The sequence below is a fragment of the Triturus cristatus genome, chromosome 2_2 (assembly GCF_964204655.1).
Source record: "Triturus cristatus chromosome 2_2, aTriCri1.1, whole genome shotgun sequence".
NCBI classification, from domain to species: Eukaryota; Metazoa; Chordata; class Amphibia; order Caudata; family Salamandridae; genus Triturus; species Triturus cristatus.
Window position 1 is genome coordinate 82,816,498 of NC_140582.1, and position 19,561 is coordinate 82,836,058.

At 49.0% G+C, this 19,561-nt stretch overlaps 1 long non-coding RNA gene across 1 annotated transcript in view; it reads right to left on the reverse strand.

The window, feature by feature from the left end:
- LOC146861903 (uncharacterized) overlaps positions 1 to 19,095 on the reverse strand; it is a 77,876-nt gene extending 58,781 nt beyond the window's left edge. The window contains exon 1 of the long non-coding RNA XR_014978347.1: positions 19,050 to 19,095. This is a non-coding gene — a long non-coding RNA (uncharacterized LOC146861903). The remainder of the gene's footprint in view (positions 1 to 19,049) is intronic.
- Positions 19,096 to 19,561: the final 466 nt, after the last annotated feature.

The window sequence follows — 19,561 nt, forward strand, 5'->3', positions numbered from 1 at the left end:
GGCGCCTAAGGCCCTGTGGAGCCCTGAGAGACTATCCTAGGGGCTAGAGAGGTGCTGGAACCAGCTTGATTGTGCCAGAGGTGAGCTGAGACTAATCCAGAGGGGTTGTGTAGTGTGGGTGAGCCAGATCTCTAGATTCCCCCTTGACCTACCTCAGTTTAGGCCTCAGCCTTGTCCAAGCTAGGGAGGATACCCCTCAGGCCATCCATCTAACCACAAGCTGTGACTGGGCCAAATCAGCCCATAGTATTTTAAATGTGATCTGATTTTACAAATGTCATTGTTGGCTGATATTATTTATTGAGGGTACTGTATTTATTGTATTTATCTAAGTCAGTGTTTCCCAAACTGGGGTCCGGGGACCCCCAGGGGTCCGTGGCACATTCCCAGGGGGTCCTCAGCCAGCAATTTTAAAAGCACTGCAAAGTTCTTTGTAAAATTAGCAGTTTTCGAGCAACTATAAAAGTGTCAAGAAAATGCCAGTGATTAATGTACCTGCTGGAGAGAGATGAGAGTTTTGTCCAGTAGCAGCTTTGACTTATCTAATGTGACACAGAGTGTTAATATGCCTACTGCAAAGAACGTGTACAATGCATTTTAAAAAACAGTATTTTATGTGCATAGGTAAATGGGTTACTGATTTTGTCACAGAGATTCTTTCGTCACTGTGCAATTCATAAGGGACAATCGTAATCTAGCAGTGTCCTATAAACTGTCATCAAAGAGCTGCTTGCAAACTGCATGGTAAAAGTTATTCCCAGTCTATCATTATCCTGATGCTGCTTTGTTCCCACATCCTGCACATGAACAATTTTGTAATGCTGTTTTGTCACTTCTATCTGTGCTGCCTAATGCAGCACACATGGAAGTTGCAAAACGTCATTTTTATTAAAGATTGTTTATGCGCAGGAAGGGTCACCTTCCTGAACATAAACAATCAAAGGTGTTTTGCTTTTTCCGTTGGAAAAAGCAAAAACGAGGAGAAATAAGGCATTTCTCCTCATTTCGCCAAGTTAAGACCAGGTTTTTCATGGTCTTAATTTGGGTGCTGTCTCCTATTTAAGCTGACCTTGTAAATAGAGGGCAGCGTCAACATCAATGGGTATTGGAATGAAACGCCCACTGTAACTCCCACTGCCCACCATTTTCACACTAAGCATTGCGTGAAAAGGGGCCTTATTTACAAGGCAGCGTTAAGCCACAATAAGTGGCTTAACGCTGCCTTATAAATAAGGCGAAGCCCCTATTGCCACAGGAACATCGCTAAAAGTGACGTTCCCATGGCGATAGGGACTTGTAAATATGCCCCTGAAATCCTTAGTAAATCGAGTACTTGTTTTGTGTGCACACGTGTGTTTATTTTTTTTTAATTACTGTTTTAATGTTTGAAATTTAAATCCTACAAATTGCTTGGGGGTCCCCGGCTTTCAGTGGTGACTCAATGGGGGTCCTCAGGAGTGAAAAGTTTGAGAACCACTGATCTAAGTTATTCCTGTGATGTATTTATTATCCTGAGCTAACTTATTCCTGCACAGTATTTATTGCCTCACAGTATTTATTTGACCTGATCCTATTTATTGCACCTGTAAAGTGTTATTATTTATTTGACCTGCACTTTTTAAGGAAAAGCCTTGTGTACTGTGATTGTATTATTATTTATTTAATCAGCAACTAAGAGAAAAGAAGATAAAGAGGTATATTTTCAGTATATTTTTTAAGGTGTAGAGTCGTTTTTGGAACGGATGCACGCATGGTTATTGTGTGGGTATGATGTATGCTTAGCACGGTGCCTGACCCCTGACCACTCGAGCCAAGCTACCACAGTGTATGTCTGGGAAGACCCCATTACCACCACCCTTCCGGTGTGGGAGTGGGGTTTTTCTAACATAATTGGTGTTCAGTGGTGGGATAGAGCTGTGCCTACGTATACTCAACAATAACTGTGGGTAGTCCATAGGCCTACACCTGGAGTTTTCTCAAAGCGGCCTTCCTAATTGTGAGTTTTTGTTTTTTCCAAATTTACTCTGGTGGTGGGAGGAGGTATTATAAAAGGTACCCCCCTGCATAGCTTCTGCAAATAACTGTCCTCTGACCTGAGTGGGCAAGATGGAGTTTGTACTGGAGAATTTAGAAACGTACACTGTGGCCCAACTCAGGGAGTTTTGTCAGCGGGAGGGGGTGTATTGTCCCCCAGGAGCAAAGAAGGGTGCACTCCAAACCAGCCTAAGGGCTTGGGGGGAGGCACGACGAGAAAGCAAGGCTGAGGAGGAGGACAGGGATAGAGAGCCCGACAGCGAGGGGGCTGGGTTGTACCAACCTGAGGTGGGGAACCTAGTAGCGGGGCCCAGAACCATTTCCAGGAAGGGCAGCACTGTCTCTAGCGGTGGCTTATCTGAAGTGGAGTTAACAGACCGGAGGGAGAAAAGACAGCTCACATGGGACTTAGCAAGGCTGGAGAAAGAGAAGGAGGAACAGAGGATGGCTCATGAGCTAAGGCTGAAAGAGATAGATCTTCAGATCCTAAGAGTCGGGGCACACACTGTTCCTAATGGTGGCAGCAAAGACCAAGAAATCACCAGGGAACCCAAACCCTACCTTCCAAAGGACATAGTGGCTAGCTATGGGGTGGGCGACGATATTGCCAAGTGGCTAGCGGCCTATGAGGTCTCGTTAAGGGCCCATGGGGTTCCAGAGAAGTACTGGGGAGGGGGATTGTACAGGTACATGCCTCCAGCTGGTAGGGATGCTTTATTGGCCTTAGAGGAGGATGAGCAGACCCACTACCCCACCATGAAAGTGGCTCTCATAAGAAAGTTTGGACTAACACCCGAAAACTACAGACAGAAGTTCCGGGGTAGTCACAAACTGGGCACACAGAATTGGGTGGACTTCCTGGACTATGCAAAGAAGGCACTAGAGGGTTGGATTCAGGGCAGTGAAGTAAGGAACTACAAGGGGTTGTTTGATTTAGTACTGAAGGAACACCTGCTCGAAAAATGTTTCCCTGAACTGCGTCAACACCTGGTGGATAGCAAGCTGACCAATCCCCGGAAGCTTGCTGAGGAGGCGGACATTTGGGCTAGTACCCGGGTGTCCACAAGGGGGACTGGAGGGGATACTCAAAAGGCCGGACAGGGCGCCCCCCAGAAGAAAGAGGGAGGGGAAAAGAAGAAGGAGTTCTCCAAAGGCCCCCAAAATAACTTCCAAGGGAAGGGAACAGGATTCACCCCTAGGGCTAACCCCCCCAGAAACCCTAATCCTGGCCAGAGTCAGCAGCCAAGGGTTGTCCATTGCTACGAGTGCGGTGGCGTTGGACACTACAAGGGAGATGCGAAGTGCCCGAAACGACCACCCCCTCCCATTGGAGGAAAGACCCCCGGAGTAGCTAGTGTAGTGCTCGGGGAGGAGATGCCCTTAATTAAGGGAAGGGAGTGGGCGGGTGTCACTTTAGTGTCCCTGGGAGAACGGGAGATGGTTCCTAAGATCCAGGTGCCCGCAAATACCGTAAAGTATGGGCAGTGGGTCACCATCAACGGCCAAAGAGGGGAGGCTCTGAGAGACACAGGAGCCAGTATGACTATGGTGCATAGCCAACTGGTGTCTCCAGAGCAGGTAATTCCCGATGTACTCCACCCAGCCGCGATGGCTGACGGCAGAACAGGCCACTATCCGGTGGCCGAGGTTCCCTTTGAATGGGAGGGGGTTGCAGGTTCACTTCGAGTTGCCGTAAGCCCTGCCGTGCCAGTCGATTGTCTACTGGGGAATGACATGGAGCACAATGCTTGGAAGGAGGTGGAATACCGGACTCATACTGAGATGCTGGGTACACCTGACTGGGCCTGTGTGAGCACAGGGTCCGCGACTACCCGGAGAGGGAGTTCGTTCAGGCTGGAGCCTGGAACAAAGGCCCAGCCAGCTGCCGATCAAGGCGAGAACCGAGGACGGGAGGAGCCTGCCTCGGCATCCGCGCCCGTGTGACGGATAGGCCACCGGAGGTGGTGGACCAGGAGTCCGCGGTGGGGGATGTTACCAAACTGGAGGACCTACCCATCCCGGCCGAGTGGCACGTGGAGGGAGGCCCGTCCAGGGAGGAATTCTGCCAGGGCCAGAGGGAGTGCCCTACCCTTGAGGGACTGAGGCGACAGGCCGAAGCCCAGGCAGCAGGGAACGTTGAAGGGAACTACAGTGTTTACTGGGAGGATGGCCTCCTCTACAGTGAACCCAAGGCACCCCTACATGGATCGTCACGAGCCTTGGTAGTCCCTCAACGTTATCGAGCCTTCCTTCTGGAGTTGGCTCACAAGATCCCCTTGGCAGGACACCTGGGGCAAGACAAGACCTTCGCCCGTCTTGTCCCACACTTTTTTTGGCCTCAAATGAAAGTGTCGTCCGATACCTACTGCCGGACATGTGTGTCTTGCCAAGCCAGTGGGAAAACAGGGGTGAAGCTGAAAGCTCCCCTGGAACCACTTCCTGTCGTTAGCACCCCCTTTGAAAGGGTGGGCATCGACATTGTGGGTCCATTAGATCCGCCTACTACAGCTGGTCACAGGTTTATCCTGGTTCTGGTGGATCATGCCACACGGTACCCAGAGGCAATACCTCTGAGGACCATTACAGCACCTGTTGTGGCTAGGGCCCTGATGGGAATCTTTACCCGAGTGGGTTTTCCCAAGGAAGTTGTGTCCGACAGGGGGACCAACTTCATGTCAGCGTACATGCGGGCCATGTGGAAGGAGTGTGGAGTGACCTACCGGTTCACCACTCCTTACCACCCTCAGACCAATGGTCTGGTGGAGAGGTTTAACAAAACCTTGAAAGGCATGATCAGAAGTCTGCCTGAAAGCCTGCGGAGGAAATGGGACGTCCTCCTACCCTGTCTACTCTTTTCTTACAGGGAAGTGCCACAGAAGGGAGTGGGCTTCAGCCCCTTCGAGCTTTTGTATGGGCACCCTGTACGTGGACCTCTCAACCTGGTGAGAGACGGATGGGAAAGAACTCCCAGAAAGCTTCCCCAGGACGTGGTGAGCTACATGCTGGCCTTCCGGAGCCAAATGGCTAAGTTGTGGAAGCAAGCTTCTGACAACTTGGAGGCCAGCCAAGCAGTAATGAAGGCGTGGTATGACCACAACGCTCACCCGGTGGAGTTGGAGCCTGGCCAGAAGGTGTGGGTGATCGAACCAGGAGAGCTTAGCGCCCTCCAGGATCGCTGGTCAGGACCCTTTGAGGTATTGGAGAAGAAGGGTAAGGCTACCTACTTGGTGGATCTTAAAACCCCTCGTCAGCCCCTACGGGTGCTGCATGCCAACCGCCTCAAACCCCACCACGAGAGGCCCGAAGTCATCTTGATGATGGTGACTGACGGAGCAGAGGACGCGGAAAGCGAGCCTCTCCCAGATTTGTTTGCGTCTCAAGAGAAGGATGGGTCGGTGGAGGGAGTGATTCTCTCCCCATCTCTAACTCCTGAACAGCAGGAGGACTGCCGCCAGGTCCTGGGGCAGTACTCTTCGTTGTTCTCCCTTGTTCCGGGTAGGACTCACCTGTGCGTCCATGATGTGGACACAGGAGACAGCCCACCTGTGAAGTCCAAGATCTACCGGATGTCAGACAAGGTGAAGGCCAGCATTAACAGTGAAGTCACTAAGATGCTGGAGCTAGGAGTGATCGAACCTTCCAGCAGCCCCTGGTCCAGTCCGGTGGTGTTAGTACCAAAAGCCGCACCACCGGGTGGCCAACCGGAACTGAGGTTCTGTGTGGACTACCGGGGACTGAATTCAGTAACCAAAACTGATGCTCATCCGATCCCTAGGACGGATGAATTGATTGACCGGCTGGGAGCTGCCCAATATCTAAGTACCTTTGACCTTACTTCTGGGTACTGGCAGATCTCTTTGACTGATGGAGCAAGGGAAAGGTCAGCCTTCTCCACGCCCAATGGCCACTACCAGTTCTGTGTGATGCCCTTTGGGCTCAAGAACGCACCTGCCACGTTTCAGCGCCTGGTAAACCAGATCCTCACCGGAATGGAGAGTTTCTCTGCTGCCTATCTGGATGACATAGCCGTCTTCAGTAGCAGCTGGGAGGATCACTTGCGTCACCGGCAAGCTGTTCTCCAGGCCCTGAGACAAGCTGGGTTAACGATCAAGGCCAGCAAGTGCCAGATCGGGCAGGGGTCGGTAGTGTACCTTGGACACTTGGTGGGTAGGGGAGCGGTGCAACCCCTCCAGGCGAAGATCGAGGCCATCATGGCCTGGGAACCCCCCAAGACACAGACTGAGGTCCGAGCTTTTCTGGGCCTCACGGGATACTACCGCCGCTTCGTGAAGGGGTACGGTACCATCGTAGCCCCCCCTCACGGAGCTCACGTCCAAGAAACAACCTCGACGGGTAGTCTGGACGGAGGCTTGTCAGCAGGCCTTTGTGAAGCTGAAGCAAGCCATGTGCGAGGCCCCGGTCTTAAGGGCCCCAGACTTTTCCAAGAAGTTCATTGTCCAGACAGATGCATCAGAACATGGCATTGGGGCAGTGTTATCGCAACTCAATGAAGAGGGTCTGGATCAACCCGTGGTCTTCCTATCCCGGAGACTACTTCCCAGGGAACAGAAGTGGAGTGCAATAGAGCGTGAAGCCTTTGCAGTGGTATGGGCTCTGAAGAAGTTGCGGCCATACCTGTTTGGCTCGCACTTCCTGGTTCAGACCGACCACAGACCCCTTCGTTGGCTGATGCAGATGAAGGGGGAGAATCCCAAGTTGTTGAGGTGGTCTATTTCCCTACAGTGAATGGACTTTCAGGTGGAACATCGGCCTGGAGTGGACCACGCCAATGCAGACGGTCTCTCAAGGTATTTCCGCCTTAGTGATGAGAACTCCCAAGGGGTTGGGTAGCTCTCCCCACTTTCAGCTGGGGGGGGACGCGTGTTAGACCTGTCAGCCCTTTGGGTGGTCCCTCCTCATCATTATTTATTTTGTCCCACTTTTGCCTCAAACCCTGTTAGTATTTTTTCCTTTTTGGGAACCACCAGACTTTTTAGTATTGATGCAGATTCAGGGAGCCATTTTATCTACCCCTGGAACTTCTGTCTGAGGGCCTGGAGCACAAAATGGTGGCCACCTGTGACATCATCAGAACCCACTGGAACCTACTAGAACCTTCTGCAACATTCTGGAACCCTGTGACAGTTGGAGGCGGTTTGGAATGTTGAGAAGCTAAGCCAGAGTTGACAGTTGGAGCTGGCAGTTGGCACCTGACTGGTGAAGAGAGAGGAGCAGAAACCTGAAGGAGGAAGGAGTGAGGCAGCAGGGGTGGAACTTGTGCCTGGAGTGGGGTCCATAAACCCACCCTTGATACTAGTCCCTACTGACTGAGCCCAGCCTGGAGCCCTGTGTGGGAGAAAGCAAGAAAAACCATCTTAAGGACCTGGACAGCAGGAACAGGCCTTAAAAGTAAAGAACAGCGAGTATCTGACCTGGTTACTGGTAACTACCTGAAGTCCGACGTCGAGAAGCCTAGAGACCTGGAGCCCGAGGTGGAGAAGCGGCGCTGACTGGAAAGCAGACGTCGTACCCGGAGCCGCCAGAGGTCGAGAGAGGGCGCCGACGGAGGTCGTGGAGAGTACCAGAGGTCGAGGAGGAAGTCACCCGAGGTCGAGTGAGCGGCGTCGACGAGGGAGTGAAGTCCGCCCTCCGGAGTCGCCGGAGACCGAGGTGAAGCGTGCCGGAGGTCGGGAGTGGAGATCGCACTCCGGAGTCGCCGTAACCTGAAGAGAAGTGTGCCGGAGGTCGGGAGTGGAGGTCGCACTCCGGAGTCGCCGGAACCTGAGGAGAATCGTGCCGGAGGTCGGGAGTGGAGATCGCACTCCGGAGCCGTCGGAAGTCGACATCGAGCCAACACTGCCCGACGTCATCGAACCGGAGGTCGACATCGAGCTGAGGCCGCCGACATCGAACCGGAGCCGCCCAAAGTCGACATCAAGCCCAGACTGCCTGACATCATCGAACCGGAGGTCGACATCGAACCGAGGCCGCCGACATCGAACCGGAACCGCATCCCAGCGTCGACAAGAACTGTCATTGAGCCGAGGCCGCCGACATCGAACCGGAATCGCCTCACGGCGTCGACACGACTCCAGCGGCGTCGGAACTTCATAGAAAGGGCAGTAAGTGGAATAGAGGGCGCCTAAGGCCCTGTGGAGCCCTGAGAGACTATCCTAGGGGCTAGAGAGGTGCTGGAACCAGCTTGATTGTGCCTGGGGTGAGCTGAGACTAATCCAGAGGGGTTGTGTAGTGTGGGTGAGCCAGATCTCTAGATTCCCCCTTGACCTACCTCAGTTTAGGCCTCAGCCTTGTCCAAGCTAGGGAGGATACCCCTCAGGCCATCCATCTAACCACAAGCTGTGACTGGGCCAAATCAGCCCATAGTATTTTAAATGTGATCTGATTTTACAAATGTCATTGTTGGCTGATATTATTTATTGAGGGTACTGTATTTATTGTATTTATCTAAGTTATTCCTGTGATGTATTTATTGTCCTGAGCTAACTTATTCCTGCACAGTATTTATTGCCTCACAGTATTTATTTAACCTGATCCTATTTATTGCACCTGTAAAGTGTTATTATTTATTTGACCTGCACTTTTTAAGGAAAAGCCTTGTGTACTGTGATTGTATTATTATTTATTTAATCAGCAACTAAGAGAAAAGAAGATAAAGAGGTATATTTTCAGTATAATTTTTAAGGTGTAGAGTCGTTTTTGGAACGGATGCACGCATGGTTATTGTGTGGGTATGACGTATGCTTAGCACGGTGCCTGATCCCTGACCACTCGAGCCAAGCTACCACAGTGTATGTCTGGGAAGACCCCATTACCACCCTTCCGGTGTGGGAGTGGGGTTTTTCTAACAGTCGCACACTGCTCGTCCTACCAGCGTGTTACCCCAAAGCATTGTGGTCCATGAAGTAAGCATCAGCGAGTGCGCCTCTGCCAGAGTCTTAAGCAAAAATCAATGTCGCGTTGGCCATCCCTGGACACGTGTTTCGAGGTTGTTACCTCTCATCAGCAGGGAATAGGCATGTGTGTCCGGTTGCTGCGTAGGCTGCCAAAAATTTTTTCTCAGGTCCGGTACCACTCGTGGCACGGAGGTGCGTAACCATGAGCTCGTCAGCCCCACCGGCTCAAGGGAGCCTGAATATAAACAAAAATCCAATTGGTCGCACACTGCTCGTCCTACCAGCGTGTTACCCCAAAGCATTGTGGTCCATGAAGTAAGCATCAGCGAGTGCGCCTCTGCCAGAGTCTTAAGCAAAAAACAATGTCGCGTTGGCCATCCCTGGACACGTGTTTTGAGGTTGTTACCTCTCATCAGCAGGGAATAGGCATGTGTGTCGGGTTTCTGCGTAGGCTGCCAAAAATATGTTCTCAGGTCCGGTACCACTCGTGGCACGCAGGTGCGTAACTATGAGCTCGTCAGCCCCACCGGCTCAAGGGAGCCTGAATATAAACAAAAATCCAATTGGTCGCACACTGCTCGTCCTACCAGCGTGTTACCCCAAAGCATTGTGCTCCATGAAGTAAGCATCAGCGAGTGTACCTCTCCCAGAGTCTTAAGCAAAAATCAATGTCGCGTTGGCCATCCCTGGACACCTGTTTCGAGGTTGTTACCTCTCATCAGCAGGGAATAGGCATGTGTGTCGGGTTGCTGCGTAGGCTGCCAAAAAAATTCTCAGGTCCGGTACCACTCGTGGCACGCAGGTGCGTAACCATGAGCTCGTCAGCCCCACAGGCTCAAGGGAGCCTGAATATAAACAAAAATCCAATTGGTCGCACACTGCTCGTCCTACCAGCGTGTTACCCCAAAGCATTGTGGTCCATGAAGTAAGCATCAGCGAGTGCGCCTCTGCCAGAGTCTTAAGCAAAAATCCAATTGGTCGCACACTGCTCGTCCTACCAGCGCGTTACCCCAAAGCATTGTGGTCCATGAAGTAAGCATCAGCGAGTGCCCCTCTGCCAGAGTCTTAAGCAAAAATCAATGTCGCGTTGGCCATCCCTGGACAGGTGTTTCGAGGTTGTTACCTCTCATCAGCAGGGAATAGGCATGTTTGTCGGGTTGCTGCGTAGTCTGCCAAAAAAATGTTCTCAGGTCCGGTACCACTCGTGGCACGCAGGTGCGTAACCATGAGTTCGTCAGCCCCACCGGCTCAAGGGAGCCTGAATATAAACAAAAATCCAATTGGTCGCACACTGCTCGTCCTACCAGCGTGTTACCCCAAAGCATTGTGGTCCCTGAAGTAAGCATCAGCGAGTGCGCCTCTGCCAGAGTCTTAAGCAAAAATCAATGTCGCGTTGGCCATCCCTGGACACGTGTTTCGAGGTTGTTACCTCTCATCAGCAGGGAATTGGCATGTGTGTCGGGTTGCTGCGTAGGCTGCCAAAAAAATGTTCTCAGGTCCGGTACCACTCGTGGCACGCAGGTGCGTAACCATGAGCTCATCAGCCCCACCGGCTCAAGGGAGCCTGAATATAAACAAAAATCCAATTGGTCGCACACTGCTCGTCCTACCAGCGTGTTACCCCAAAGCATTGTGGTCCATGAAGTAAGCATCAGCGAGTGCGCCTCTGGCAGAGTCGTAAGCAAAAATCAATGTTGCGTTGGCCATCCCTGGACACGTGTTTCGAGGTTGTTACCTCTCATCAGCAGGGTATAGGCATGTGTGTCGGGTTGCTGCATAGGCTGCCAAAAAAATGTTCTCAGGTCCGCTACCACTTGTGGCACGCAGGTGCGTAACCATGAGCTCGTCAGCCCCACCGGCTCAAGGGAGCCTGAATATAAACAAAAATCCAATTGGTCGCACACTGCTCGTCCTACCAGCGTGTTACCCCAAAGCATTGTGCTCCATGAAGTAAGCATCAGCGAGTGCGCCTCTGCCAGAGTCTTAAGCAAAAATCAATGTCGCGTTGGCCATCCCTGGACACGTGTTTCGAGGTTGTTACCTCTCATCAGCAGGGAATAGGCATGTGTGTCGGGTTGCTGCGTAGGCTGCCAAAAAAGTGTTCTGTGGTCCGGTACCACTCGTGGCACGCAGGTGTGTAACAATGAGCTCGTCAGCCCCACCGGCTCAAGGGAGCCTGAATATAAACAAAAATCCAATTGGTCGCACACTGCTCGTCCTACCAGCGTGTTACCCCAAAGCATTGTGGTCCATGAAGTAAGCATCAGCGAGTGCGCCTCTGCCAGAGTCTTAAGCAAAAATCCAATTGGTCGCACACTGCTCGTCCTACCAGCGTGTTACCCCAAAGCATTGTGGTCCATGAAGTAAGCATCATCGAGTGCCCCTCTGCCAGAGTCTTAAGCAAAAATCAATGTCGCGTTGGCCATCCCTGGACAGGTGTTTCGAGGTTGTTACCTCTCATCAGCAGGGAATAGGCATGTTTGTCGGGTTGCTGCGTAGTCTGCCAAAAAAATGTTCTCAGGTCCGGTACCACTCGTGGCACGCAGGTGCGTAACCATGAGCTCGTCAGCCCCACCGGCTCAAGGGAGCCTGAATATAAACAAAAATCCAATTGGTCGCACACTGCTCGTCCTACCAGCGTGTTACCCCAAAGCATTGTGGTCCATGAAGTAAGCATCAGCGAGTGCGCCTCTGGCAGAGTCGTAAGCAAAAATCAATGTCGCGTTGGCCATCCCTGGACACGTGTTTCGAGGTTGTTACCTCTCCTCAGCAGGGAATAGGCATGTGTGTCAGGTTGCTGCGTAGGCTGCCAAAAAAATTCTCTCAGGTCCGGTGCCACTCGTGGCACGCAGGTGCGTAACCATGAGCTCGTCAGCCCCACCGGCTCAAGGGAGCCTGAATATAAACAAAAATCCAATTGGTCGCACACTGCTCGTTCTACCAGCGTGTTACCCCAAAGCATTGTGGTCCATGAAGTAAGCATCAGCGAGTGCGCCTCTGCCAGAGTCTTAAGCAAAAATCATGGACCACAATGCTTTGGGGTAACACGCTGGTAGGACGAGCAGAGTGCGGCCAATCGGATTTTTGTTTATATTCAGGCTCCCTTGAGCCGGTGGGGCTGACGAGCCCATGGCTAAGCACCTGCACGCCTTGAGTGGTACTTACCTGAGAATATTTTTATGGCAGCCTACGCAGCAACCCTACACACATACCTACTCCCTGCTGACGAGAGGCAACTACCTCGAAACACCTGTCCAGGGATGGCTAACGCGACACTCATTTTCACTTTAAACTTTGGCATAGGCGTACTCGCCGACGCTACTTCATGGACCACAATGCTTTGGGGTAACACGCTGGTAGGACGAGCAGAGTGCGGCCAATCGGACTTTTGTTTATATTCAGCCTCCCTTGAGCCGGTCGGGCTGACGAGCCCATGGCTACGCACCTGCGCGCCTTGAGTGGTACTTTACCTGAGAATATTTTTATGGCAGCCTACGCAGCAACCCTACACACATCCCTACTCCCTGCTGACGAGAGGCAACTACCTCGAAACACGTGTCCAGGGATGGCTAACGCGACACTCATTTTCACTTTAAACTTTGGCATAGTCGTACTCGCCGACGCTACTTCATGGACCACAATGCTTTGGGGTAACATGCTGGTAGGACGAGCAGAGTGTGGCCAATCGGACTTTTGTTTATATTCAGGCTCCCTTGAGCCGGTGGGGCGGACGAGCCCATGGCTACGCACCTGCGCGCCTTGAGTGGTACTTTACCTGAGAATATTTTTATGGCAGCCTACGCAGCAACCCTACACACATACCTACTCCCTGCTGACGAGAGGCAACTACCTCGAAACACGTGTCCAGGGATGGCTAACGCGACACTCATTTTCACTTTAAAGTTTGGCATAGTCGTACTCGCCGACGCTACTTCATGGACCACAATGCTTTGGGGTAACATGCTGGTAGGACGAGCAGAGTGCGGCCAATCGGACTTTTGCTCAACAGGTGGTTGGTATGCTTCTTGAATCTTCCTCTGAGCAGGATTATGAGACTGACAGTGCGTCTGAGGGAGAAGAGGGAGGGGAAGATTCTGGCAGTGAGTTTTCTCTCAACATGGAATCATCGGATGATGAAGGTAATCTCAGTGCAGATGAAGGTACTCTTGGTGTGGATGAAGCAACTCTCAGTGCGGATGAAGTGCCTGTCTTAGAGGAGGAAACTGCTGTGCCGATGGTGCAAGAGGCTTCTGGATTGCAGTCTGAGGCTGCTAGGCTTCCTACTGGAAGTGCTGGACTTTGGGTTGATCCAAACATGGTGCAGCCGGTGTTGCCTGCCTTTAGCAGTGATGCAGGGTGTACAGTGGATTGTGAACACTTTTTGCCTATACAGTTTTTTCAGTTGTTTATGGATGATGTATTTTTGGGTGAGATTGTTGAGCAGACGAAATTGTATGCTGAACAGTTTTTGAGGGACAACAGCGACAAACTTAGGCCCCAGTCTAGAGCTACCTGGTGGACTCCCACATATCTGGAAGAGATTAAGAAGTTTTTGGGTTTGACTTTATTGATGGGTGTGGTAAGGAAGCCAACCTTGGCTTCATATTGGTCTACTAGCCCCTTGTTGGCAACTGCCATATTTCCTGCAGTTATGACTCGTAATCGGTATTTACTTTTGCTACGTATGCTGCATTTTGTTGATAATTCTATGGTGTTGCCACGAGATCACCCTGACTGTGACCGTCTTTTTAAGATTCGGCCCGTTCTTGATCACTTTGTAGATTGATTTTCTGAGAGGGAAAGAAATATCCATTGATGAGTCTTTGGTCTTGTTCAAGGGCTGTTTGGTTTTTAGGCAGTACATCCCTAGCAAGAGGGCACACTATGGAATTAAGCTGTATATGTTGTCTGAGAGTTGGACAGGATATGTTTTTAATTTTCGTGTGTACACTGGTAGAGATTATACTATTGACCCCCCAGGTTGTCCGTCCACTTTTGGAGTTTCAGAGAAAATTGTGTGGGATCTTGCTAGAAGACTGTTTAACAGAGGCCACCATTTGTACCTTGATAACTTCTATACTGCTGTGCAATTATTTAAGGAATTGTATAAAGTGGACACTTTTGTATGTGGCACAATCCGCTCTAACCGTAAAGGTTATCCGAAAGAGCTTGTTTGCAAAAAACTTCAGAGGGGGCAGTGCAGTTCCTTGCGTAGTGATGAACTACTAGCTGTAAAATTTGTGGACAGGAGGGATGTGTACATGCTGACTACCACCCATGATGTGAGTACTTCACCTGTGGCTGTTTGGGGTCAGGTTGCTGAAGTGCGCAAACCTGTCTGCATTCTAGACTACAATAAGCACATGGGTGGTGTTGACAGAGTAGATCAGAGGTTGGAACCTTACTCTGCTATTCGGAAGGCTTATGTTTGGTATAAGAAGTTGGCCATCCATTTCTTCGAATTAGCAAATTTCAATGCTTTTATTGTGTTCAAGGAGTGTTCTCCTGCGTCAAAGTTGACATTTCTTCAGTTCAGCACTCTGTGATAGCTAGCCTTGTTGTTGTGGAACAGGCAAGTGTTCCTAGATTTGGAGTGGTGGAGGATGTGGTTCGATTGAAAGATCATAAGGGGAAGGAGCACACCCTCCGGTAAACTCTGTAAAGAAGTTAATCGACAAGTTTTTAGACTCTTATGCTTGTGGGTGCTAAGGGACTATTCCGCTGTCACTGCGGAAAAAGAATATAGAGGAAGGAAAAAGTGGGAAAACCCACTTGGTACCTTGAACTGTTCACAAATTTGGGGATCCCCCCCAAGTAAACAATGTATGTTCAAAGAGTGCCATGAAAGTATTGGCGTATGCCGGTGCTCCTGAAAAACCCATCGAAGTTCCCGTGAGTTGAGCGTAAAACTGTCCATCCCATGCAAAATAGCTGTGATTCAAACAGAAGTGTAGAACTTTAAGGATAAACAGTTTTTCTACTCCTATATCTGATGTTCGAAGCCATACCTCCCTGGAAGCCCCCGGGGGTCTAGTTTTCAGAAATGTATGGGTTTGGTAGGTTTCCCTAGATGGCCGCCGAGCACCGGGCCAAAAACCCAAGTGACCCCCCTTGCAAAACCAGGTGGTTTTGAGATAGGCAATTTTGATGTTACCTCACTATGTTTTGTGCCGTTTCCTGTCGCGGGCACTAGGCCAACCCACACAAGTGAGGTACCATTTTTCTCGTAAGACTTTGGGGAATGCGGGGTGGGTGGAAATTTGTGGATCCACGCAGATCCCAGAACTTTCCACCACAGAAATGTGGGGAAAATGTGTTTTTTTTGACAATTTTTTAGGTTTGCAAGGTATTCTGGGTAACAGACCCTGGTGGGAGGCAGTCAAGTCACCCCATCCTGGATTCCCCTGGGTGTCTAGTTTTCAAAAATGTATAGGTTTGCTAGGTTTCCCAGGGTGCCCGCAGAGCTAGGGTTAAAAAACTACAGCTAGTCATTTTGCCAAAAAAGGGTCATTTTTCACTGCGAAATTGAGGTGTGACCACGTTGCGTTTTGCGCCGTTTCCTGTCGCGAGCACTAGGCCGACCCACACAAGTGAGGTACCGTTTTTCTCGTAAGACTTTGGGGAACGCGTGGTGGGTGGAAATTTGTGGATCCACGCAGATTCCGGAACTTTCCACCACAGAAATGTGGGAATAATGTGTTTTTTTTTACAATTATTTAGGTTTGCAAGGGATTCTGGATAACAGACCCTGGTGGGAGGCAGTCAAGTCACCCCATCCTGGATTCCCCTGGGTGCCTAGTTTTCAAAAATGTATAGGTTTGCTAGGTTTCCCAAGGTGCCCGCAGAGCTAGGGTTCAAAAACTACAGCTAGTCATTTTGCCAAAAAAGGGTCATTTTTCACTGCGAAATTGAGGTGTGACCACGTTGCGTTTTGCGTCATTTCCTGTCGCGGGCACTAGGCCGACCCACACAAGTGAGGTACCTTTTTTCTCGTAAGACTTTGGGGAACGCGGGGTGGGTGGAAATTTGGGGATCCACGCAGATTCCGGAACTTTCCACGACAGAAATGTGGGGAAAATGTGGTTTTTTTGACAATTGTTTAGGTTTGCAAGGGATTCTGGGTAACAGACCCTGGTGGGAGGCAGTAAAGTCACCCCATCCTGGATTCCCCTGGGTGTCTAGTTTTCAAACATGTATAGGTTTGCTAGGTTTCCCAAGGTGCCCGCAGAGCTAGGGTTAAAAAACTAGAGCTAGGCACTTTGCCAAAAAAGGGTAAAATTTCACTGCGATATTGAGTTGTGACCACGTTGCGTTTTGCGCAGTTTCCTGTCGTGGGCACTATGCCTACCCACACAAGTGAGGTACCATTTTTATCGGGAGACTTAGGGTAATTCAGATTTGTAAAGGAACTGTTATTATCTATTGACTTTCGATGCATTTCTGCCTTCCAAATGAAAGACATTGTGTAAAAAATAAGTCATTCTAAAAAATGACTGATAATTCTCATGCTAGTAAGAGTATTCCCAATTCCAGAAATGTGCAAATATCTACTGTTTCTAAACTCTATATTTTGTTCCCATTTCAGAAATACATAGGTGTCTTTCATATCGATTTTTCCATGTACACATTTTTACAGAATAATTACTATATACCCGGTACATAATAAAAAACAATGGCAAGTTGCTGCTCAGTTTTTGGCTCTGGGTTCATCGGGTTCTTGGTGAACCTACAAGTCCTATATATCCCCACAACCAGTAATGTCCAGCGGATGCAACGGTATATTGCTTTCAAAGAGCTGTCATAATTAGAAGAAGTTACAGGTGAAAACGTTGACACAAAAGGCTGTTTTTTTAACTAATTTTCAATTTATTCTATATTTAACTGTTTGTTTCTATAAAAAAACCTTGATGGGTCTACACAAATGACCCCTTTCTGAATTCAGAATTTTGTCTTCTTCTCGAAAATGTATAGCTTTCCAGGATCCATTATTGCTTTTGTACCCATTTCTGCCATTAACTGGAAGGAGGTCAAAAGCACAAAAAATAGCAAAAATAGGCTATGTCCCAGAAAAATGCCAAAACTGTGTAAAAAAATGTTGGGTTTCTGACAAAAGTCTGGTATCCCTGAAAAGCTGGGTAAATTGTGATTTCAACCCCACAAACCCTTTTTTGATAACATTTGCAGGGAAAAACCCAGATGCTTTAATTTGCAGCCCGTTTTTCCAATTTTTCCGAAAACAAACTAAATTTTGCTGTATTTTGGCTCATTTCTGTGACCCCTCCAGGGGAATCCCCAAACCCGGAGTACCTTTAGAATCCCCATGATGTTGGAAGAAAAGGACACAAATTTGGCGTGGATACCTAATGTGGTCAAAAAGTTACAGGGGCCTAAGCGCGCACTTCCCCAAATAGCCAAAAAAAGGCTTGGCACAGGAGGGGGAAAAGGCCTGGCAGCGAAGGGGTTAACATGGGGAATTGATGTTTACAAACTTCTCTCACTTTGTAGTCAGAGAAAGAAAAGTGAATTGTGTGAAAATCTTGCTGGGGTACAGGTGTGTGAAAGGAAAGGTTGTAGGATGTAATTTATTTTGTAACACACAACATACTATAAATAGCTGTAAATGAACTGCACAAATTAAGCAGTTAGGAAAGCATAAATTAAGCACATTCTATTACAATTTTTAAGTGTGATGGAAACAAATTTTCAATAGGATCAAAACACTTTACCTTGTGGTGCACAAATGATATTATCTGAAAACTGATTTCCACACATTATAATTTGGGTGCAATATAGTTTTATCAATAAAAATATAAGTCTGTGAAAATGTAATGGCTATTTCAATGTAAAATGTGCTGCCTGCCTGTAAGTGACAGTACGGTACCATATGATGCTTTAGTTACATTAAAAACCAATCGCCCGCCATATGTCCATTAAAGCTAGTTGGGTCACGAAAGTTTGTTCTAAAAATTTGGTGGTGGTTCTAAAACATTTAGGAACCACTGTTCTACGGAACAATCATCAGTTCATAAAGCACACTACAGAGATCTCAAAGGGGTTGGCCTTATGTTACTTTCACATTTACCAATTTAAACCCTTACTAAACTTGACAATTAACAACCCTTCATAAACCACTTCAAACTCACAGTCTGAAATTTCTGAACGATTTGAAAAAAGTTCCCATACTAATAAAGCATTAGGATGTTATTCCAATTACAGAGGGTGCCATATAAATGATGCAAACCTACTGTAAACACATGTGTCTAAGAGTTTAAACGCCTCATACCTGTCTGGAAAGTGCTTCACAACAGCTCATGCACTATAAACAAACTCTGTCTACATTTGTCGTTTAAAACATTCATTCAGCAAGCAAAAATTTAACTTAAGCAAACTGTTTAGAAACCATATAATCATTTGCATCACTGAACCACTGAGACACCAGAAAGTGGGAAATAAAAACACTTCACGTAACGCTTTTTAACAAGTTGGAATTCCATCAGGCTTGACGCCAGCCCTTTGTAACTACTGACAATTCTGATAAGGAGTGAGTCGTGATGCTACTGCTGCTGGCCTCCCTTTGGGTCACAGACTGTCAAAGCCATTCACCCCACCACGGGCTGCCAAATCATCCCAAGTAAACTAAACCATTGCGATTCCAGCCCTGCAGTTTACTTTTAGAAAGTACGAATGTTCTTGGAATTGCCCAACCACGACTACAAGTCCCACAAGACTGCGATTTATTACATATAAACCCAGCAGTGGAAACATGGTGTCCGAGGTACTAGCAGCGTGACCTGACTTGTTAACATTGCCAGCTATGATTTATTTTCCTCCCACATGGATGTGACTTTGGTGCAGAGTGTATCTCTGACGTAAAAACCCTTTTCAATACGGCAGCTTTAAATTTCCATGGCCCCGTCACTCTCACATTCTAATATGTGGCCCATGACTCAGGCATTTTGAAAAATCTGGCTTCACCAACCCACTAACTGCGTTCTTATCGACGACCACCCAGACCCTAACCGAGGGGTGTATTTATACCACCCATTGGAAGGAATAGAACTACTTAGCCCCGCACACACTCCCTTATTCCCTTTCTCTTACCAGACTATAGTACTTTCCAGCACCATCTTGGAAGATTGTTTCTGACTGGCAGCTCCGACACCGGCCCTAAGCGTGGCCCCTCATTGGCTCACAGGCCCGATCCAATCATGAACCTCGATAATTCACCGAGGTGCAATCTACTTCCGGCCTTCGGTGCTGCTGGGAAATGTGGTCCGAAATAGTATCCATAATGAATGACGCCGAAAGACATTAGAAGACGTCTCGGATGATGTTGCTTACCTTGGCCGTTCAGCCACTGTAATGGAAGCCGTGGGTTGGTGACAAACAAGAATTTACAACGCAAGAGGACTCACATTTACGCGAGACCTCTTGAGTTGCAAACGGGAGTGTGGGTGGGCGGGTGTGAGTAAGGCACGAACAATGGGAGTGGGAGGGGCGGGAGAGAAGGTACGGACAGCGGGAGGGGTGGCACGGACACAAAGTAGTGCTCAGGAAATATGCAGTAAAGGAGCCAATAGCCATGGAAGGAGACATGGCTGTCATAAGCAGCC